Source organism: Aptenodytes forsteri, unplaced genomic scaffold (genome assembly GCF_000699145.1).
Source record: "Aptenodytes forsteri isolate BGI_AS27 unplaced genomic scaffold, ASM69914v1 Scaffold242, whole genome shotgun sequence".
NCBI lineage: Eukaryota > Metazoa > Chordata > Aves > Sphenisciformes > Spheniscidae > Aptenodytes > Aptenodytes forsteri.
In genome coordinates this window covers 931,209-955,566 of record NW_008795253.1, presented here as the reverse complement: position 1 = coordinate 955,566, position 24,358 = coordinate 931,209, and positions in this window count along the sequence as shown.

Sequence of the window (24,358 nt, the reverse complement as noted above, 5' to 3'; positions counted from 1 at the left end):
AGAATCATAGAATCATAGAATCATAGAATCATAGAATCATAGAATCATAGAATCATAGAATCATAGAATCATAGAATCATAGAATCATTGAGGTTGGAAAAGACCTCTAAGATCACCGAGTCCAACCGTCAACCCAACACCACCATGCCCACTAAACCATGTCCCTAAGCGCCTCATCTACACGTCTTTTAAATACCTCCAGGGATGGGGACTCCACCACTTCCCTGGGCAGCCTGTTCCAATGTTTCACCACTCTTTCAGTAAAGAAATTTTTCCTTACATCCAATCTAAACCTCCCCTGCCGCAACTTGAGGCCATTTCCTCTCGTCCTATCACTTGTTACTTCGGAGAAAAGACCAACACCCACCTCGCTACAACCTCCTTTCAGGTAGTTGTAGAGAGCGATGAGGTCTCCCCTCAGCCTCCTCTTCTCCAGGCTAAACAGCCTCAGTTCCCTCAGCCGCTCCTCATAAGAAGAAGATAGCCGAGAGGAATTGAATACATTTAGAAATATCCAAGTACTGCTGAGTTTCAAGTGGAAACTGCAGAGGCTCTCTCTGCAGATTCATCTGGTCAAATGGAGCTGGGAACTGCATGACAGAAACACGAGTTTGGCTTTCAGGGCCACCTGCAAGATGCTAAAGCTAGGTCCAAGAAGATCCCTTCAGTCCAGGACTACCATGCTAAAAGGAATGGAAAGAACAGCTTGTAAAGAAGGCTAGACAATAACAAACTGTTCTGTCTCCTTGGAGCCAAGTCTCATGACATCATTCTGGGAAGGCATTTCAAGGTTGGCAGGAAAAGTTCCACTAGTGAAATTGCATATTAGCGCAAATGGCACTTCTGTACATGATAACACATGGCAAGTTTGGAGGGGACTGGTAGTGAAGCAATTCACAGTGATCTTCTATTCTTGAAGACTCTCAAATTGAATAGCTGCATAGGTATATGATGTCAGATATAAAGCAGTGATGCCATAGTGGAGGAAGCAAGAAAACTGTTCACTGTCATACATTGCAGTATGGAAGAACCTTTCAACTGGGGAAGAGGCTGGATTACAAAAACATAAAACTACCATAATACTGAAGGTTTAGAGAGGACAGGAGCAGAGCAAATAGTATTCATTTTATGCTAGATCAAGACAACAAAACCAAAATTAATCAAGCCCTCAAAGGACAGAATGAGAAGACATTCTTTATACATCAATACATCAATATATCTATACATCTATACATCAAAATCAGGATTCTGTGTAATAATCAGGAAGGATTTGAATTGCTTGTTTAGGACCATATACTTGGTTTAGTTACTGGTACTAAAACTCTGCAAGATTTGAATGACTGGAATGTTAAAACTGCAAGTTCTGTTTTATGTGGGAAGGGTGGTGTGGGAAAAGGGGAAAGCAAATTATCATGACCTTTCCCTAACTTCCTGATAATTTAGAGTAAATGATCTTGAATATCTATAGAGCAAATTTCAAAAACCATTAAATGGAGTGATAGTTTGTGTCTGACATAGATCACCAGATCACACTATGGAACAGCAGAAGGGGATCTTTAAGATTCTTTCTATAACGTGCGTGTAACAAAAATGCGTGCTGTGATGGAGGACATCTATTTCACCAAGATGTGATAAATTGTCTACTTTGACATTGCTGGTGTGTCCTTGGAAAATTTTTAATTTTAAAGATGAACATTCTGAAATCCAAAAAGCAAGATAAAAATACAATAATTATAGATTTGAAAGCTGGGTCATACTGTGTGACAAGTGACTGACTGTTGCATTTGTCCTGTGTAAACAGAACAAACCCCATGTATTTGCTATCTTAACAAACCAATTTGCTATATGGAAAATATGAGCTGGATCAGCTTGATTTCATCGTATCCTGCAAGAACCTACGTGGGGAAGAAAACTTTGCAAATAGAGTTCCAATCAATGTATCAGACAAAGCATCATGAAGACCCCTAGCTGCCAGCTAGACAGATTCAGACTAGAAAAAAGATTCAAAGTTTAACCATGAACCAATGATTGGAACAATTTGCCAGAAGTTATGGTTGGAGTTTCAATGGGAGTGTGTGGTGTGGTGGTGTCAGAGTGACTGGCTGATTTTTTTCCAAAAGATATCCCTCATTTCATCCATAGCTGGTGGGTCTGAATAAGGAGTTAATTCAGGAAAATCCTATGGGCTACATTATGCAGGGAGCTGTGGTAAATTATTACAGTATCGGAATCCTGGTATCTGTGTAAAATTTAGGAAGCAAAAACATTCAGACCCTACAGGGTGACTACGACTGAGTTCTCCTTACCTCAGTGTCTCTTTTTGGAGCACTAAACTCCCTGAAGTGTTTAGAAAACAGCTGTCCAAAGCCTCAGAGTTTTGTTTTAATTATAATTTCTTCAACTCTGGACAACTGATGTATAAATCCTTTTAAATTTATGATCTTGCATTGATGGGACAGAATTCTTGGATAATGTAATTTTCATTTCTTTTTTACGGAGGTCCTTTTTTTTTCTTCATGTCTTTTGCTTGGTTTCTGCACTCATTAGATTTAAGTGCAGTTTTGTGTGGCAGAGTAGAGGTATGATTCATTGTTTCTTTGTAGGCAGGTGGTACTTTGTATGGGTATTGACTACAGAGCCTTGTATTTAGATCTATGTATGTTGATTTGATTGATGATGGTGATTTTAGGTTCTCTTTAAAGCAAAGTGTACTTGTTATTGAAATGTTTTCTCAGAGGCTTCAAACAGAGCTACTGCTAATAAAGGTATACGTATATTTTACTCTCAGCTCAGCTGAGAAAGCTGCTGCTTTGGAATCTGCAAGATCCTGCTTTGTACCTGTGTGTCATGGGACACACTGAACGCTCCCTGTCCTACTGACCCTGCTGTGGCCTTACCTTCTCATCCACTTAGGAGACAGTAGTTCTGTCAACATAAGCAACTAGAAAATGTCCAAAGTAAATTCAGAACAAAGAAAATGTGCAAGTTGTGAGGTCATGTGATGGTGACTTGCCATGGAGAAATGAAACAAAATCTCAGTGCCTTAACTTGCATTGCAATATGCCCCAGACCTAATCAAGAGATGCACTCTCAGAGCATGTCTCCTGAAGAAAGAGAAGAGGTTTGCTGACAGTTTCTTGCCTCTGTGTGTGCATATTCCTCAAAAACCTAGTAATCCTGTGGTTGGCATTCTTCCTTTGAATGTATTAAATACAGGTGCGATTCCCAGAATGGCTTAGTTTAGTGGTGACCAAGTTAAAGTGGTTACTGTGGTAACACTAATGCAGGGTCTTATCCAAGAGTCTGTTGGAGATCCAGGAGTAGTTCTCTCCTCCTGAAACTAGACTACTTCTCTATGGTATTAAGTAGTTTCTGAGCAAGAAGCACTGTTACCTGTAGCTCATTGCTGACATAAATTGTAGTATTTGTTATCAATCCAATCAATTTAATGCATAAGATATTGAAGAGCACATATACACAGGTGCCTGTTTGTTTACTGGGTAGATCGTCATCTTTCATATCCATTTTCTGCTCAAGATAGAATAATGTTTGAGTTGAAGCTTTGGAGCTGCAGATGTTTGATTATCACATCCTATCTACGCAGATAAATGCAGCCAACACCTTGCCAGTTTGTATCATTATTCTATTCTGCTGTGCTGGTTTTGCCTGGGGTAGAGTTAATTTTCTTCACAGTAGCTAGCATGGGGCTGGTTTGGATTTGTGCTGGAAACAGTGTGATAATACAGACATGTTTTTGTTATTGCTGAGCAGGGCTTACACAGAGTCAAGGCCTTTTCTGCTCCTCACACCACCCCACCAGTGAGTAGGCTGGGGGTGCACAAGGAGTTGGGAGGGGACACAGCTGGGACAGCTGACCCCAACTGACCAAAGGGATATTCCACACCATATGACGTCATGCTCAGTATGTAGAGCTGGGGGAAGAAGAAGGAAGGAGGGGAAGTTCGGAGTGATGTCATTTGTCTTCCCAAGTAACCGTTACGCGTGATGGAGCCCTGCTTTCCTGGAGATGGCTGAACACCTGCCTGCCGATGGGAAGGAGTGAATGAATTCCTTGTTTTGCTTTGCTTGCATGCGTGGCTTTTGCTTTACTTATTAAACTGTCTTTATCTCAACCCATGGGTTTTCTCAGCTTTACCCTTCCGATTCTCTGCCCCATCCTGCCGCGGGGGAGTGAGCAAGCAGCTGTGTGGTGCTTAGCTGCCGGCTGGGCTTAAACCACATCTGCATTCCCCATTACCTTGCATGTTTCTACCTACATATATAAATCATCTAGAAAACAGGGATGAGAAATACATCAGGTAGTCATCAAAACCCATCCACCCATGGAAGGAAGGGTCAAGAATATCAAAATTATTCTGAAGACATCTATTGAACATGTTTATTAAACTTGTTTGTAAAAAAGCTCAAGTGACAGAGATTCCAGTATCTCAAACTATTGCAGTTATTAACTACCCTTCGTGTCAGAAAGTTTTTCCTAACATCTAACCTGAACTTTCTTTGCTTCAGAGATTACTGCAGAGAGTTCATTACTCTCTGAAATGGAATAGGCCATTCACAAGGAATGGATTATTCTCTCCTTGCAGAGTTATTTTATATATTTGAACATTACTGCACTTCTCTCCAGTTTCCTCTAGAATTGACAGTCCCATTTCTTAAAACCCTTCCTCATTGGTCATACTTCAGTTCCACCTCACTGCTTTTCTCTTGTCTTTCTCTGTCTTTCTTGGACTGTAAGGCCCAAAAGTGGACACAGTATTCCAGCTACAGCTTTATCAATGCCGAGTTGCATAGAAAGATTCATTCCTGTATCGTGTTTCCCTGAGTACCTTATACCTCCCCAATTACACTACTTTTTAATGGTAATATGGCATTTTGGATTTGTGACTCACTGTTCTTGCCAGGTCCTCCTCTCCTGAACTACTTCCTAGCCAATTGTTCCTCATTCTGTATTTGTGCAGTTCATAATTTTTTATAAAATATAGAACTTTGTACTTGTCTCTATTGAATTGTATCCCATTTTTTCAGAACATTTCTTCAATTTATCAAGATCATTTTGCACTTTAATCCTGTTCTTCAATCTCATTACAGCCTGGCCAGTTCTAGATCATCTGCAGATTTAATAAACTCATATTCTATTCCTTCATCCAAGTCATAAGTAAAAATATTGGCTAGGCCCAGGACAAACTGGCTGAAATCTACTTATACATCCTTCTATTCTGACATTAAATTACAAACAGTTTTGTATCCACCCTGTAGCAGTTTCACTTAGTTTTTTTACTTGCTTATGAAAGTTTTATGTGAAGCTATATCAAAAGGCTTTCTAAGATGTATGACCTCTATTGTTTCTTCCTTATCCCTCAACCTGTTAAAGCAGTTTGACATGATTTCTTCTTGCCAGATGCAAATAGACTAGGATTCCTCAGCCTGGAAAAAAAGATGGCTAAAGTCTATAAAACCCTGGAAGATGGGAAGAAAGTATAAAACGAATGATTGTTCAATGTTCCTTATAAGGCAGACAAATGTCTTCTGCCGAGGTTTCAAGGTCTCAGCTGACTTCCACAGCTCTCCCAGCTGGGTTCTCATGTCTCCATATCTGGGACTATTACTGCTCTTATCTCTTCCTTCCGCAGGACCATCATTGAGGTAATAATTTTCTTTACAAGCATCTTTTGGTGATAAATAAAATTTCATATACCTCAAAGGATTAATGAAATAATACAGGTTTTCTTCACTTCATCCCAATTACAGTAAATACACTCCTTAAGGAAGATAGTTAGTTATTTACAACAAGGGTGTCTGAGCCAGTGATATTTACCAGCTGAGTTTGTGATGTTTACCAGGCACTAAAGAACTATTTTCTGGTCTGTACCATCTCTGATTGAAGAGATTTGCTCAGGTTCCCATGAGGGCTAGGTAAAGACTAACAAGCAGCGGGTATGAGCAGGCTACAGGCAGTGCCTGATTTGAATCAAGAAGTGAATATTTGAGAGGAAATACATATCTCATCAGTGGGGGAAAAGTGTAGAGGTTAGAGGGGAATGAAGGTTTTCTGTATCTCAGGATCAGCTGAGCAAGGGGAAAAAGGTTCTATGGACAGAGGTTTTAAATGATGTTTTTATTAAATACTGAGGGAAAACTTATTGGAAGAATTCAGCAGGAGTTCATGTGTTGGTGACAAAAACATAGACCAGTTGCTCATCTAAGGGTTATTCACATGTTTCTGACCTATGCAAAAGAATCAAGGGGAAAAAATTTTTAAGAGCAAACTTTCACTAAAAAAAGGCCAATGGGAATGAGGCTATCACCAAAGATGAAGTTTAAAGTGGAGTTTCATTTTGTCTTTCATGTTTCAAATGTTTCCTACTGGACTGAGACAGGAAAACTGTTCTACAGCCTGCCACTCAGCAGCCACACGGTACTGTGCTAATCGCATCACTCTGCTGTTCCCTCTTTCACCAGGTAAGCTTTGCCTCTTTTGCTTTTAAACTGTAAATAAAAACTTTTAAGGAGACTATCACATGGCTTCTGCTGTGTGAACACATCATACAATGATGGTCAGGCTCAGCTAGGACTTCTGGGTGCTACAGAGAGCAAGTAGATAGCAAGCACAGATACAGTATCACCTTCATAATTAATTAATATTCCACCAATAAGACTCCTTTCTATTTTGATTTATAATCCATTACTGTATTCGTGCCTTAAGATCAGTCTTGAATATACAAAGCTTTGTAGGAAAACAAGATGTATTATATTCTCTTCTGTTTGTTATTAATACATAATCTGGGGTCCTAGAGAAACACAACAAACTCTCCAAAGCATTTTTTGGGAAAAAAAAGGATTGCTTTTCTCAGACATTATTTATCCAGTAAAGTCGATTATATTAATCAATAAAATAATAGAGATAATTTTCTTATAGTCTACCTGAGTCATTATTTAGACTATTTCTTTATGTTTCTTTTATAAGAATTTTTATACCTTGTTATTCTGAAATATTTGAGTAACCTGAGACCAAGAATGATAGCTCTTTATTTGTTCTTCTTTTCTGTCAGTCTCATATTCTCATTAGATTCTTGTTACCTATGCCATGACAACAGTATTCTAATTTATCTGTTTTTCTGTTCTCTGGTAATGAATTAACGATAATGGGAACCATAGCAACTGAAGCAAAAACTTCATTAAGCAAGAACAATTTTTCAGTTTACACTGTACAATGTGAAATTGCTTTCAGTAACAAAGTCTTCCACAGAATGATCATAACTAGAACAAAGAAAGCAGTTAAGCTGAACCCTGGTGCAGAGGAGTCTGTAATTCAAACTGTGAGATGTTGACCAGGTTTCCACCTTAAGAATAATCATCAAAGATATCCACTAAGTGTCAAAAAACACTCAGAAACTTCATAGGTTACAACAAAACATTTAGCAGCATTCACCATGATTCATCCTGAAATGTTATTATAAGCCAACAAAAATAGTTAACACCATCAGAGCTTTGTTTTAAAGAAAGGTTTCCCAGATGAAGTAAATGCGGTTGGAATGAACTGTCTAAATCGTAGACAGCTGCTGTCAGAAAAGCATCTGTTCCATCACCCTGTGTTGGCATGGACATAAAACACAATGCCCTAGAATATGTAGGTTTTGATGACAGTTTAGCCCTTCTAAACGAAATTTCACTCAACATGTGAGGATAGAGGCCTACCTACTCTTGCAAAAAGGACGGAGTTAACAATTGGCTCTGACAAAACAACATTAATGACATCTCCAGCAATTTGCCATTCAAGAAATACTTCAGAAAATAAAAGAATTCAGAAGTGAATTAATAGTGGAAGTAAACATCCTAGCCAGAAATATCACTGTCCAAGGCTTTCTGTAAACAACAAACTAGATCATCTGAAGCACATGAACTGATACAAGGGCAATTCAATTACCCTGTTATCTAATGAGAAAGGAGGACAAAAAGTGACCAACAAGTTCGTTAGTTCATTGCGAACATTTTTTTTATATATGAAAGATAAGGAAAGCAGCCTTTTCTAACTAATAAGGCAGAACTGATTAAGAACATGAGGGAGAAAAACAACTTAGTGGGAGTGACCATAAAATTGGAGAGCTTGTGATGCACAGGAAAGAAGCAAAACAAAACCACTTTGCATTTGAGGAAGACTGACTTCAATAAACTCAGAGATCCGGTAGATATTAGCCCATAAGAACCAAGTCACAAGTGTACAGGGCAGAAAGTGAGATATAGAATCATAGAATCATAGAATCATTGAGGTTGGAAAAGACCTCTAAGATCGAAAGGAGGACAAAAAGTGACCAACAAGTTCGTTAGTTCATTGCGAACATTTTTTTTATATATGAAAGATAAGGAAAGCAGCCTTTTCTAACTAATAAGGCAGAACTGATTAAGAACATGAGGGAGAAAAACAACTTAGTGGGAGTGACCATAAAATTGGAGAGCTTGTGATGCACAGGAAAGAAGCAAAACAAAACCACTTTGCATTTGAGGAAGACTGACTTCAATAAACTCAGAGATCCGGTAGATATTAGCCCATAAGAACCAAGTCACAAGTGTACAGGGCAGAAAGTGAGATATGAAGAGAAAGAGACACAGAAAGCACAAGAAAACTTCCTATGAGTAGTGGCTAGATAAGACCAGAAAGGTATAATCTCTGTTGCTTAACAAGGAGAGACACTGAAGGACATTGAGAAGCCTGAAGTGTTTAGTGGTTCTTTTACTCAGTTCTCACTAAAAAGGTCAACTGCAGGTACAGGACTAACACAATCATTACTGGCAACCAAAAGGATTCAGTCTCAGGCTGGAATAAAGAGGAAAATGCATAGCACATAGCTAAAGAGGATGCTCTCAAATTGGCTAAGCTTGATAAATATTATGCTAGCATGACTAAAGCAATCTTAGAGCCATTACTGGTTATTTCTGAGACTTCATGAAAGACAGGTGAGGCACCTGCAGAAAGTAAAGGAGCAAATATAGTACCTATCCTTTGAAGTGGGAAAAGAGGCAGTGAATACATAAGCACAAGAGATACTCTGGACCAGAACAGAGGTCATTGAGCATAGCCGGTGTTAAATACCCAGGTAAAAGTATAACAAGTAGAAGACAAGTGTGTAGTGGCACTTCCCAACCTCTCAGGGTCTAGCTCAGGGGCAGGTTCATGAACCAGACACACTGTCTTGATATTTGATAATACTGATAGGCTTTTCTTCCCTGAATTCATCCAGTAGGTTTCTGAACCTTTTTGCAACATTTGTGTCCTCAGTACCCTGTTGTGAGGGTTTCCGTAACTTAACTACACATCTTATAAAGTATCTGCTTCTGTTTGCCTTGAATCTGTTACCTCTCAGTTTTATTTCATGTTCTGAATTGGAGAACAGTGCCTGGGAGTGCCATAGGTTGTTCAAACTTAAAATGAGAGTGGAGTAAACAAAATTTCAGAGGTTTGCAAGCCAAATGGAGATAGTGACAATAGAAACCAGCTGAGTAAAAGCCATAATCCAAAACTGTGATTTTTACCTTCTTCCTTAAACTTGTCAAATGCTGAATGTCCCTCTAGAGGATGCCAAAGAACCTATCCAGCTAGCAAATCCCCAGTCACAAGATAGTCAAATTTAAACTCCTTTTGCCCAGCTAAACATAAAGTATTTGCTTTGAATCTTGACCCTGAGCTCAAAGATGAGGAAGACTAAAAAGCTTCTAGATGACTATTATGCATAGAGGTAATTTAGTTTTTTGTATTGTGAGCTGAAAAAACATCGTAAGTGGATTTTACATGTGCTGTCCTGGTCATGGGATCCATTTTAAAGGCTGTAAAGAGATGTACTAGAGGTATCAACTCAATGTCATTATAGCAGTGTAAACTAGATTTCTAAAAATAGCAGCAGGAAATCCAGGTGGTTTGAGTAAATGGTTTTTGGAAAGTGTATTACGGATAAATGCTATTGTTGTAGTGGCGTTTATAGTGTCATGATTGTGCTTAACTCAAGAACATTCACTTAAGTTACGGGCATGATAGAAGTTTTGTGAAAACCTGGACACCTGAGAAAGTGTAAGATAACTAAACAAATTGTCAAGTACTTAGTGACTTCCATTGACCAAATACACTGCAAAAGAACTTTGAAAAAATGTTATTTAAAAAGTCTATTGTAACAATGCTGAAAGATTTAAGCAAGAATATGGTCAGTGTAGAAGTATAGAATAAAAATTAACATGAAAACACAGTCAATGTAGAATTATCTACATGCATAATTTTGCAATGGCTTTGTACAGGTTTTTTTGTCTCTGATATGGGTCTTAAAATATATTATTATTTACTTTTGAAGATAGATACCATGTATTATTCAAGGATTATTTCTCCTTAAAATAATCTGTAAGAACCTCACTGTTATGTCTTTAAAGTAACAAATCTGCTTTAAATTTTAACAGTTCAACAGTCTACTGTAGAGAATTCCAGTAGAAATGAAAATCTTAGATTTCAAATAAAGCAAAATTCTGCTAAGTAGCTTCATAAATATGGTGGTTCAGAAAAGGGAGCCATGACAGTTTTTAAAATGATATCTGAAACTGTCTGCCCATTGTTATCTGAGAGCAAAGGGAGCCATGACAGTTTTTAAAATGATATCTGAAACTGTCTGCCCATTCGTTATCTGAGAACTGTTGCACAGATTCAAACCCCTTTGACTTAAGTGGAAGAACTGTGGTTCAATTGTCACACCATATAACAATGTCTTCTTGTCTTTGAAGAAATATGTAAATATTAAGAGAGATCTAATCTCCTGTTCAAGCACCAGTCTGACTTCAAGATATTGGCCACATCTGAATTTGCTTACTTTGATTGCTAAGTCGGAGTGCAGGTGTAATCAGAAGATAGCTGCAGACAGTGGTTGGATTATGGGGAACAAAAAGGAAACAGATAGGATGAAAGCTTAGGGTGGGGTTTTTTTAGTTATTTCTTGAGACTTTTATAGCAAGAATGCATTCTGGAAGAGTGGCTACTTCTATGGGAATATAAAAAATTCATCTTTGTTTTAGAGCTCCAAACATGAATACATGCCATTTTTTTCTCTGTCAATGTCACTCGTGTCTGATGATGCTACACGTCTATCGCACTGTGATCACTTTATCAGGGAATAAACAACCTTAAGACTAAACTTATCACAGCAAGGTAAAACTTCAACTGCGGCTGTGATGAATAACTTTTTGAAACACAGAATATTATGTACAAATCTGTCTTTATCTTAGAGAGGAAAGAAAATTTCTTCAAACTTTTCTATAACGTGCTGTTTTGAAGGAGTTTCAAAGTTAATCTTAATGGATACATTCTTTAATTTTTTGCATACAGGTTCACATAATATACATTTTCCCCTCTGTAAGGTGAAAGGGTTGATGTTCCCCCCCCAGAAGAAAGTAACTACGCTTCTACCTAAGAATACATTACAGCTGCAAGACAAAACATGCTAATACTACTTTTTACCTCTTTTTTTCTCCAATATAAAATTATTATACCCTAACTTTTTTGATTTAGTGGTCTGCTGTGATTAAAAAAATAAAAATATAAAAGACATAAATCATTCTCTCTATTTACAAAAAAAATTAATAATTTTTGAGACAAAATCAGATCTTAATTGGTAAACAATGTTGAATATGGTTATTATGAAACAAACTGAATTTCTAAGCAGGGCAAGGAAGTTCAGTTAAAAAGCACAGGAAAATTTAATGTTCAGAGACATAACTGTTTGATCATTTCTTACAATGATCTTAGGCTGCTAAAACAGCAGTATAAAATAAGAGTAGAGGAAGAATATGGACCTTTACTCATTTTTATGCCACTGCAGAAGGACAAACTTTTGGGTTACAGAAGTAGAAGGCATCCAAAAATCACTGGAAAGTATTTTTTTCCAGATGTTGAGCATATGTAGGAAACTAGCATGAACTTACTTAATTCCAGTGTGTAGAGACAGGTAAGATTTCACGAAAATTTAGGAGTGAAGAATATGTTTCAAATTTTGCCAAGATCTTTATAGCAAAACTGTTTTGGGTGTGAGGCTTCACCATGCCAATGGCTATGGTGTGTACTTTATCATGAAGATATGGATACAAAACCTGAATGTTAACTCCAGAGCTTGCGAAGGTGAACTAATAAATTTGAGATTTTGTTGATGAATTAAATCCCATGAAGTTCAGGAAGATATTGCAAATTATGGGTTTTGAGAGGCCCAAAGGTTACTTTCCACATTTTTAACACGTTGAAAAGCCAAAAGTATGTTGGGAATACGCCTGAAGTAGACCTGGATGCTGTTAACTGTATGATGCATGGGGAGAAGGCAGGTTTTCTGGGGAGGTGTTAAACTAATCAAAGTAACATATTTGACCTCCAAAAAGAGCTGGCTCATTGCAGCCAACAGGATATAAAAAGGTTGAGAGAAGCCTGCATCCTCTACAAAAAGCAATGAAAGAAGTGGCTGTGACAGTGGGAGTTAGAAAACAAGCTGAAGGTTTTCTTTGGACCTAGAAGTTTTCCATGCTGGCCTCAGGCTTACATTTTTTATCCCTTCAACCAGAAAACTTCTCTCACCAAGCAGAAAAAGTGAGATTCTACCCAGGCTATTTGGTGGCTGCTATTTACATGCCGTAAACAGTTAGCATGCATTTGCTAGTGTTTGCTGCTGGAATATCGACGGTCCCCTACTTTCAAACAGTCTTCACTGGTAAAGGCAGACCTTGTGAATTTAACCACTAGTTTTATTCTGCCATGGATGCATTATCAATTGTATCAAAAAGTACTCACACGGTTAGGTTTTCCTGCTATTAGATTCATTACCTTTAAGAGCTACCAAGAAAGAGCTGATTTACTCAAAATGTACAATCTGTGTGAACATGATTGGGAGGCTGCGGTATAAACTGAACTTTCTGGTATCCTGAAGATCTTTTCTGGGTAGAGATAATGCAATTTCTCTGTGTAACAAACTCAAGGCCAGCAAGCAAATTTATAGCTGTGATTTTACATGTCTGAACCTGTCTGGAGATAAAACGAAGCTATGCAATCCTGGACACCTTGTAATCCGTTCTGAAAACCCTGACTTTCTTCTGAGCCTCTGTGCAACTTCTAGAGTTACTAGGTGTTATGAGGGCTGCTTTTCGCAGTGCCTTCCATCTCACACACCTATGTTGTATATCTGGTGGGAGAAGATTATTGCAAACCACAGGTACCTCTGGAACCAAATGTGATTACAAAAGTGAGCAACAGTCTGAAAAGTCTCAAGTTTCTTTCATAGGGCCAGTCAACTGCTAGCCAAAAACATCAAAGTAGATCTTCAATGAAGGCAGGAAAGGTCAAGGTTTCCTGCTTAGTGAACAAACACAATGCACAGTTTATCTCTGTGAGAAGGAAGGTATTCATTTATGATGGCATTGTCTGTTTAAAGTTTCTGTCAAATTGTTTCTGAATTACTTAGTGGTAAAATTCAGATAGGGACCAAAAATGTTTGATATTGGCCTTATGAATGATTGCTATGTCTTATTTGAATATGGTTTTTTTAGCTGCCTTCCAAGACTTCTTGCAAATGTTTTGATATATTTGGGAGGTAAGTACAAGAAAGTTTTTGGAAGGATTATTTTCTCAGAACTGCTTTCATGTTATTCATATGCATCCAGACGTATGCAATTTGTTACAGCTGTGACAGCAGTAGTGCCTGAACCTTCATGCAGCTTTCATGATATCTGTGAACCTCCTCACACTGTTTATGGAGAGTACCTGATGAGCTATATTCTGCCAGATGAGAACATCAGTGTCAGCAGGGTAAGCAAACGGAGGAAGACTGAATGGCCTGCATGAAAATTGAAGGCATTATTGTGTCTAGAGAGGCTAGTGAAAATACCAGCTTTGAAAACTGGAAAGCTTTAGGTTATTGCTTAGACCCTCCGCAGGAGTGCTGTAGAGAAATAATCATCCAACAGCCAGCCAGCATCAGGAATAGAAGACTGCTAATTGATAGAAACTTAAAGGACTTTTCCAACATGTATCCAACATTATCAGGCATTTTTGAAGGTGAAGTAACTATGGGAAACTTTTCTCTACAGAGAAAATAAAGTTAGGAAATATGAACTTAATGTTCTTTTTGCCTGGAAATATGGTATCGGGCATTGCAACCACTAGTAACTTTGGTTTAAGGAACCATTTTCAAATGGCTTTTTCTCCGTTTATGGATGGCTTTTACAGAAGGCAATTGTTTCCACTCAGTGTGTGAAATGTGATTAATTGTAAGTGACTTTGATGGATGCTGCTTCTGAAAGCAATGAAATTCAGAAGGGACTTAATCAATTGTGTATGAGGATCATATCCATAGATCAGAACATGTATAGCCAGGGCAGAAAAAAACAGCTGCGCAAGCTAAGCACAGAGCGCATAGGGCTTTTAAAAATCCTTAGGAACAAGGTGGAGATCACAACCCTGATCAGCGAGTGAACCTGTAAATCTTGAGCTCTCTCCAGAAGCTTCTGAAGGTGATAGCAATGAGCCAGATATACAGCTTTTCTGCGGCAGAATTGAGACTTTTAGGGCTTAAGAACTGAACTATTCCCTTCAGGCCAACTAGCAGCTGAGGCTTTGAAAAAATCAACAATAGAATATCAAAAGAGAGAACTTCTTTGTTGGCAGCTCCTGGGTCCCTGAAAACATGGCTTGGTTGAGAGATGAGAATCTGCCTCTTTCACAACTCTGTATCAAGGCCCTAAAAGTGCTGCAGCATTTGAGTCCTGGTGATTTAAGTAGTGACCATCACACAAAAAGCTCTTGGTGTCTAAGAGAAAGTTCTTGGTGCCTTACTTTCAACACAGAAGCAAGCAAGCAGCCAAAAAAAAGAGCCAAATTAATTTTAAAAAAATAAGCAAATAAAGCAAAACAGGCTTTTTTAAAACTTCTTTTGCAGAGCCAGCATGGTTTAATGGGACTGTTAATTTTTGCTGTCCTTTTGATAACAGGGCTTTTGACTAGCCAGTGGTGGAGCATGGGGAACAAAGGACACCCAGCCTGCCTGGGACCCAGCCACCAGCTGGGGCAATTAAGGCCACTTCTCTTGCAGAGGAAAATACCAGAGCCACAGGCACTCTCACCTCCAGGATGCTGAAACAGAGAACAGTCTGCAAAGAACAGCTTTAACTGAATGCATAAAAGCCAAACTTTTCACCTCTGTGCTTTGTAAATATCTGATGTATGTGAGGCAGGATGATCCACCGAAAGGAAACACAAGTGTGTCTCTACAGAGCAGGAGAGACACAAGACCTGCCAAACTTAAGGAATGCCAAACAACTGCAGTTCTGTTGTCCAGGAAGTATTGGGAAGTGTGAATAAATATTACAAGAAAAGAAAATGCTGAAGTACTACTAAATAAGCTGGGCTGATCTCAAATGTATTTCTGAGAATGATAAATGAAGTTTTGTGTATGAAGGCTTAGTTGTTAGTTATTTTACTGTACTCAGTTTGGGGAAGAGTATTACCCAAGTTCTTTTTACACCGAAAGTCTGGGAAAGTTTTCACAAATGCCATGTCTAAGTTAGACCTATCTTGACCAAATGTAACAAAAAATACACTTTTGGAACATCAGAAAAGCCTTTACATGGACACTGAACTTGGTTGGAGATCACTTCTCTTCTTCCTTGCCTTCTCTTTTAAAAGCTGAAAACTAAAGAAAGTCTTCTAACTCAGTATAAGATGTTTGCATGCTCTTTTATTTTTTTTTTATATTAAGTAATAAAATTTTGCTTTAAATAGTGATTATTTACTATTGCATTGTATAATCCCTTTGAACCAGTCTGTTGGGATAAAGAAACACCAGGGGGGTGAAAGGCAGACACCAACAGTCTTTGAGCCTACCACAGACATTTTACTAAGAAACATGATAAAAAAAAAAAATCTATTGCAAGAACACAGGTCTAGGCTTGCTGAAATGTGTTTGAACAAGTCTAGGCATGTCCTGTGGTTTATGTTTTAGTTTTATAAACTGCATCAGCAGCCAGTTATGCTGCTCAAAACCAACAGAATATAGTCCTTAACTCTGTTCAGAAGATAAGCCCTTGCCATGGTGATGTAGAAAAACATATGGTGATATACAGAGGCAACTGAGCAGGGGTTTTGCAAGAGCTGAGCATGCAGTGTAGTTCCAGAGGCTTTTTCGTTTAAAATTCATAGCTTTTCTAGGAAAGGAGGCACAGGTTTTGAATGTTCATACAAATCAAAATATTTCCAGCAGTTGTTTTCTGCTGGGCACACAGCAAGCCACGCTCTGTGTGTGCATTCAAGTGTCTTGCCAATTCCATAGGCAGATGTTGTTTCCCAGGTCTAGCTCTGCTGACTGGAGATGGTACTGTCCCTGCCTCCCAGGCCAGGAGTCACTGCCCCCATGGCTCTGCTGGCAGGAGGCTCTTTGGATGCTCCATACCCTGCCACAGGTAAAGCCATCTTCATTGACGGGTTAAAGTCACTGGCTGACTTTGCCAGATAATATATGGTTAACAGACCCCTTCAATTGGCAAAACTGTCTGAACAGGAACAGTGTGGCAACGGCAGACCACTAGGATGGTACCATCTCCAGCTGGTCCAGCTGTTTGCAAAATGAAGATCTGCCTGTGATTTCTGTACATGGCTTCAAAACAGTCAGCTGTCTGGAAAGTACTTGCAGGGAACATATCACAGTAGATATCTTTTACTGTCAGAGTCCACAAACACCACATGGCATAGCCATGTAATGTCTGTACTTCCATGCTGTTAGATGACACATTGCTTTTCTCTTTTCTGTCCATAATGCTGACCAAATTGCCATGCATGTCCACTTAGAAGTACTGAGTAGTACTAAGCTTTCAGTGAACACACTTCTTCTCCTGGGTTCCCAGAGCTCATAGCCGTCAGTACATTCCTTTTCTCTGGAGATTAATAGAGCTCAATCTTACACATCTTAGTTACTTATCCCAGGTTTATATGTAATGTGTAGTTTCAGACCCCCCATCTGATGTTAGAGGTCTAACATCATATCCATAAAGGTCCACAAAATTAACACAATAATATAAAGTGGAAGGAGATTTTACCACAGCTTTCATAAACATCATTATCCAGAAACCTAGTGAAGATCATCGAGTGCCCCCAAAACAAAATCTTCCAGTAACTGCTGTCATGCAGGACTGGGTTGCATCACCCTTTTCACAAAATTATTAAGCTCCATCATGAAACAATTAGGTTCTCCTCTCCCACTGGTCCAGAACAGCAGTGCACTCATGGTTATCAACTCTTTTTCAAAATCCAGCAAAGATTTCCTCATGACCAGATGGAAACCATTTAGCTCTTTCAAGGACATTTTAGGCTAAAGCCAAACTATAAGGATGACAGGCTATGTCCTAGAAACCCTTTTTTCCCCTACTGCAGTTTTAAATCATCTTTCCTGTAGTTAGCTGACCAAAACTCTGGATAATAATGTAGAGAAGGTCTTAAAGTGTGGTATAGCAGTGTTAGTACCTGTATCTCTTTTCATGGCAGTGACAGTCAATAAAGTATTTGTTTTTCAACAAAATTTTTGTTGTCCAAAGGCACTGGAACCTCCATCTTCTTTCTTTGTGCCCACCAGCTTGTCTGTTTTAAATCCCTCTTTCTTGCCATCTGTGTTCATTGATTCATGGTCTTTGTGCAAGAGGCCAGCATAAAGCTGTGCAGCGAGGGTGTCATCATTGTAATTGAGCATCGATTATTTAAAGAGCATAGTTGTTACTCTGGTTGATGAGACTATCTCTCAGACTGACATCCACTCTGAGAATAGAAACTTGGGGTAATTTACCAGACCCTTTTTATACCCCTTATCAGGATTGGTTTTACCTTTTATAGACCTGCAATACTACAGCGTGGGATTAGCTGCCTGCAATGGGTGCTACACTCAGTGCTTTACTGAATGATAAAGACAATGCCTTGATGATTAGTTACCTGTGAATATTGACATGTAATGAGAAACGTAAAAAAAGCACAGGTTGGCTTTTATACTGGAAAAAAATATGCTTGGCTGTGCTGGAAATAATATCTTTTTATTTCTTTTTATTTCATTTCATTTTTTTTTCCCAGAGAAAACTTCCTCCCTTTCTATCATACATCATCTTGATCTTCCACTCATGCTGACAGAGAGAGGATACAAATGATTTTTAGCGCTCCACAAGGATAAAAACCAGCAGGGATTATTAAGCTCTTTCTGAGCTGGAAAATACTATGCTTCAGCATCTGGTTAATAAATATTTATTTTGTTTCTAATTCTGTGTGTGAGTGAGACCCCATCATGTTTATTTGAGCAGACAATATTATGGCTAAAAGACTCATTTCCACAGGAGGATATGTTAAAGAGTATGTGTCACACCTTGGATGAAACTGAGATTTTTAAGGAGTAAAACATCTCTCTTTTTTTCAGCAGCCAAAAAGTACAGAAAAACTTTGAACAGAAAGCAAATCACATCCTGACTTTTTGACTGAGATTCTCTACAATCCAGAATGAAAATAAAAGGCTCAGGGCTCTCCTTTCTCATGAGGATACACATCGACAGGGAAACTGGATATGCAACAAGTATCCTTACACAGTAGTGATGAGAAGCACGTCTTTCAAGGGATGAATGATCTGCATAATGTGCTTTGGCCTTGGACCTAAAACACAAGATGGCTCTGAAGTATCTGTAGCCTTGAAAGCTAGTTACAGGATATTCACACATTCAGTCAGTTGTTTTCTTGTGTTGCTGAAGTTGTCCTAAGTCAGCAACACACAGAAGGGAACTGACTATTTTAACCACTTAAATATAAAAAAAAAGATTAAGAAAATGTCACAGAATGTGAAGAAGATGCTGCTGTAGCCTGCAGACATTCATCTCAGCAGAAGGCTGGATATGAATAGAGGAGGAATGGAAAGGCCACAACAATCAGTACTGCTGAGCAACTTAAATACAGGGGTTGCTGCCAAATGCACCATAATAAATGAATTAGATGTGTTCCCTGCCTGGGAAAAGCTGGGTGGACATATATGTACATCATGTGAGTAAACTGAAAAGGCCTAATCTTCAAGATATTACAGAGACAGATCTTTTAGAGCTACAAATGACAGACAGTGATAGGTGAAATTTTATATTAATAACTGCAGCTGTAAATCCATGGATGCAAAATTGTTAGCAGCTACTCAGACTTCTATTGATAGGGATGTAAAAATAGACCATTTTCAGCTGTTGTGTACTGCTAGATGTTTCCGATGGGCAAAATGCTGAATCTGCTTTATGGTGGTTTTTTATTTGTAATCCAGAATTATATAGTGCAGTCATACTGACATTTAATAATGGTCTTATTATTGTCCTGAAATACTTGCTTACCAGCTGCAAAGCAACAACATTTTATTTGCCCTCACATGCTGTGTGGCTTCCCATAGATAAAATGGTATTTATGCTTGACAAACATTCCAGTTAGTATCTCAGGTAAGATGATGTGCTTAGCAAGAGTTGAAGTCCATCAAAATGAAGGTTAATCTACACCAAGAGATGAACTGTCATTCAATCATTGCTAGCAAGACTGCAGAAGTCTCAGCAACCAACAGAGGTGATGGCCCTTTTTGGTTTGTTTGGTTGTTTGTTGTTTTTTTTTTTTCTTTTTTTCTCAGAATAACGTTTAACCAAGTTATGGTACAGACACATCTTTCCTGGTGGTGTAAAACAAGCTGCTGCAACACACTACAGATTTGTTTTTAGGAAAACAAACAAACAAACAAACAAACAAACCAATTCCCCTGCTAGTCAGAGAAAGCCTGGTTAGATTGGAGTCTGGACCTTGGAAAACTTGCTCAGAGGTCACAAATCTTAGAGTCAACAACGAAAAGGCTGATGTTACAAGGGAGGAAATTGGCAGATGGAAGCCCACAGAACTGCTAGCTGAATCTTAGCCATTTCTGCCTGCCAAGCTCTGTATGAGAAGAGATGGTTTCTTTGTTCACCACTGCTTTTTCTTGGTTTAGGGCTTACTGTAGGAAAGAAAACAAGTGTGATAAGAAAATGCTGACTATGGTGCAGCTGAAGTGTTTGTAAAAGGGCCAAATTCATTGCCAATGTAATTCAACACAACTGCAAGCAATGGAGCTAACCCAGGGGTGAATCTGGCACCCTTTACTTTTCAGCTGTTTTGGTACATACTCATTAGACAGAGAAGCTTGCATTAGCCCATTAGTGTATGCTATGTTTTTAAACCATTGCGTATGTATTGCATTCATTTTGGTGTAAAACTATTAATTATTAGGGCTGAGTGAAGGGGGAGCATTCATTTCCTTTTTTTTAAAATTCATTTTCTCTGGATACACACATATTTCCAGGTTTTTCTTTCTGTAAACATTCAGTGTTTGTCTTAGGGTACATCCACCCAGAGCTCTGAGGGAGTACAGAGGGACCCTCTGCCCACACTGCAATAGGTGGGGAGGTTTAGACTGGATATTAGGAAAAATTTCTTCACCGAAAGGGTTGTCAAGCATTGGCACAGGCTGCCCAAGGAAGTGGTTGAGTCCCCATCCCTGGAGGTATTTAAAAGACGTGTAGATGTGGCACTCAAGGACATGGTTTAGTGGTGGACTTGGCAGTGTTAGGTTTACAGTTGGACTCGATGATCTTAAACGTCTTTTCCAACCTAAATGAGTCTATGATTCTGTAATATACCTGTAAGATACCTGCCCTTTTGCAGCATTCATCTGTTCAGATTCAGCATTGCCCTAATGTGGCTACATGGAAATAGACTCATACCAGGTAAAAACACACTGACTTGTATGCTGTTACTTGTTACTATAGGGTCCATGCATCTGCCAAGCAAAGTCACGAGTAATAGCAACACTTCTTGCATGTGGAGGTGTTCATGAAACCCCAGTTTAATCACATACACACCACTGTTCATGGAGTGAAGAAGAGATGGGACATGTATGGCTTTGCTCTCCATCTCTGCCATTTCAGTTTCTTGGTTTGTGCATGTTCTTATTAGGCTTCCATCCCTTAACAACCCCTTTTCTCTGCCTGATAGTCTACCCAGTAACAGCCCTTCAATGAAATTCTACAGCATCAGGTTGCAGGGAGGATACAAATATCCTTCCCTTCTAGGATACAAATTTCTCCCATTCATTTGACCGACTTTTTCCTAGTCTGCAGCAAAAGCCTGTTGCACTGTGCACCATTAAATATGTTTTTGTGTCAGATTTTCTTGGGAGGTTGTGAAGGAATTTTCTTCCTAAGTTTCTGCTGTGAAATGTTTCTTTTTTGTCCCATCCAAATCTTAAGCAATCTTCCTCTTCTTGCTATGTCTTCATCTTGTATTCCTACATATTTTGCCCTATGCTTATTGTTTTCTATGCTGAAAAATCACAGATATGACAAGAAAAAAATATATTTGAGATTTTTTGCACATAATTCTCACTATTTTTTGCCGACATATGGTCACATTGGGCTCTGCTTCATTTGCAAATGGCCCTTAAAGAAGCAGCAGAAATGGAGGGTACAAAGACAGCTCCTGGTGGTTTTGAGATGACATCTTCACACACCCAACTTGTCAGTAATTAGTACATAGGGCCTGAGCTCTTCCCATCCCACCTAAATCTCCTTCTGGCAATGAAAAAGGCCACACTCTGTACCAAATGCTTCAAAACCACCAAGATATACACTTTCACGGCACCATTGAGCAAACTAGCGTTATGGTAAGTTTAAATGAAGTTTGCTTTCACTCATTCTTTCACAGTTATCATATGGTCCTGTGCCATCTGATAAACCACAAAAATAATTGGAAAACCATGGAAACAATTTAAACCCGGAGCAGTAAGGAATAAGAACAGTTTGATAGCAGGATGATTTACAGATCATTCAAACAATTCACTCTCCTTTTATTCTTCAGTTTCACTTATGTCATAAATAGATAATCCTGGGTAGTTTAGAGTGATTAGATTATCAAAGGCTTGTAACCCAGAAAGGAAAATGCAAGAAATTCAGATGTGTATACTGTAGTGGCCAATAATTAGTCATTAACTAGCAGAATTATCTTTTATTGTTTACTGGTAGTATTTTTATTAATGAAAGGCATAAGTGACCTTTGCCAAGAGTAAGATTTAGTGTTGGGTGAACAGAGGGAAAATGTATTTACAAGAATGTTTGTGAATTCTTAACTGTGTTTTAAATAACTATTTTTACACTCTTTTTGTTCACTTTTTCCATCTAATCACTGAACAAAGATTTTCTTACAGAAATGTGCATGGGAAGTAACTTTTAGGCCTGATTGTTTAATTATGAAACAAAAAAGAAATTAATGAGAAAATAATGTTTTTATTGGAAATAAACTGCAGAAGAAAGTTGAGGTCAGCCAAATGAGGAAGAGAAAGTCCGTCTAGGCTGACCTACCTCCAAACAAGGCAGTTCCAGTCCTGGGATCAGGACAGCCAGGTCAGCAGAGAGCTGTGCCAACCGCATTGAGCTAACTCATTTACACAGCCCCTGGGACCCGAATGAGTACGCAGCGTGGCACTGTGCCATGCAGACATACCATCCTTCTTCCTGGGCTATCTTGGCTATCTCTCCCACGGCACGGCATTGTGTAACGTAAATGTGTCCTTAGGTGCCCAACTAACACGCTCAGCGAGCAAATCCCAAACAGCAAATGGTCAGACAAAGGGCTGTAATCATTTATGAATGCTCTGTGAACGCTGATATTTGTTCAGATGAACTGCTAAATAACAAACAAACAGGAAAAATCTGGGACCTCATTATAGACAAGATATTAGCAGAGAAAGGAGCTAATTTCAGCTCCCTCTCCCCAATTTGTTTGCTGCTGGCATATCAGCCAGCTGCCAAAAGTGTGCATTTTCTGAACCTAGTTTTAATATTCAGAGGAGTTTTATCTTGCATTATTTTTCTTGTAACTCTTACCTGTATGGTACCGCATACAATACATTTTGCCCTCACTGCTGAGAAGTGTGAAATACACAACAGTTCCTTTTGATATATTTCAAACATACTGTTGTGTTCACCCATACAGAAAGCACTTCAGCGAATGTACTCTGCTGGTCTATTCATCTTAATGCAAAGGTCTGTTCGGAGTTTCACACTCTTCAGTCATTACTTATATGCTGCAGCACACAGTGAATTACACAGTAGTGCCTGAAGATCTTTCAATCTTGGCAAAAAAGGCTTTATTTTTAGATTGCAAACATTAATAACAATTCAAATTGACAAAAGCCTTTGACAATACCCTCAGATGTATACACATGTATGCACGTATTTATGGAGAAAGAGAGACCTGAGCACATGCTTGATTGCCATCCTAAAGGCCAGGTTTTTCCATTGTTGTAACACTAATGTTTAGCCAGAAAAGGACTTACAGTCATGTAGTAAATTCAAATAGATAAAACATTTGGAATTTGCTTGTTACATCAAACTGCTTTATCTCCATGTATGACCTTTGGAAAGAATGAAAAAAAAGAAAACATATTGTGCAAAATATAATATATCATTTGGAAAATTATTATATATTAGTCATAAAAAACCTTTCATACATATTCTTTTGCCAAGACATAATTAGAAGTAAATAATTTTCAAAAACTAATTACTAAATCCAGCAGTCATTTTTTTGTCCTAGACTCTCATAAACTGAGTCATGTGATACTGATTTTCCCTTATTTGGGAATGAAGCTACTCTGGTCCCATCGACAGTGCACTGCAATCTGAAGACCTGGGTGATTTGGGACAAATCACCTTACTTTTTCCTCTGCCATTTTCTCTGTTCAGCAGAGGGTGATGGTACTATTGTATTGCCTTGTAAAGTGCTTTGAGATCTGAGGATGGCTGGAGCCTTGTGTAAGTGTCAAGCGCAACCACATTTCTAATATCTAATTAGGCCAAATTCTACTCCTGTATATACAAATATGACTCCTGTTAAATTCAACAGAATGTCATAGGATCTAAGAAAGAACATTTATACAGTCAGCAACTGATACATTGATCAATTTTCAAGCTGTATAAGAAAGATTTTTAAATCTAAGTAATACTTAACCTGAAGCATCCTGACGGACTTTTGGGGAGATTTACATGGCACCGGGCCTGCTGGCGACAGATGGAGTTCAGCTGTCTCACAGGGGGAAAAGGATCATTGCTCATGAATTGGCAGGGCTCATTGAGAGGGCTTTAAACTAGGTTCGAAGGGGGAAGGGGATAAAACCAGGCTCACTAGAGATGAGCCTAGGGGTGGCGTGCCGATGCCGGGGGCGAAATCGATAGCCCAGCTCAAGTGCATCTACACCAATGCACGCAGCATGGG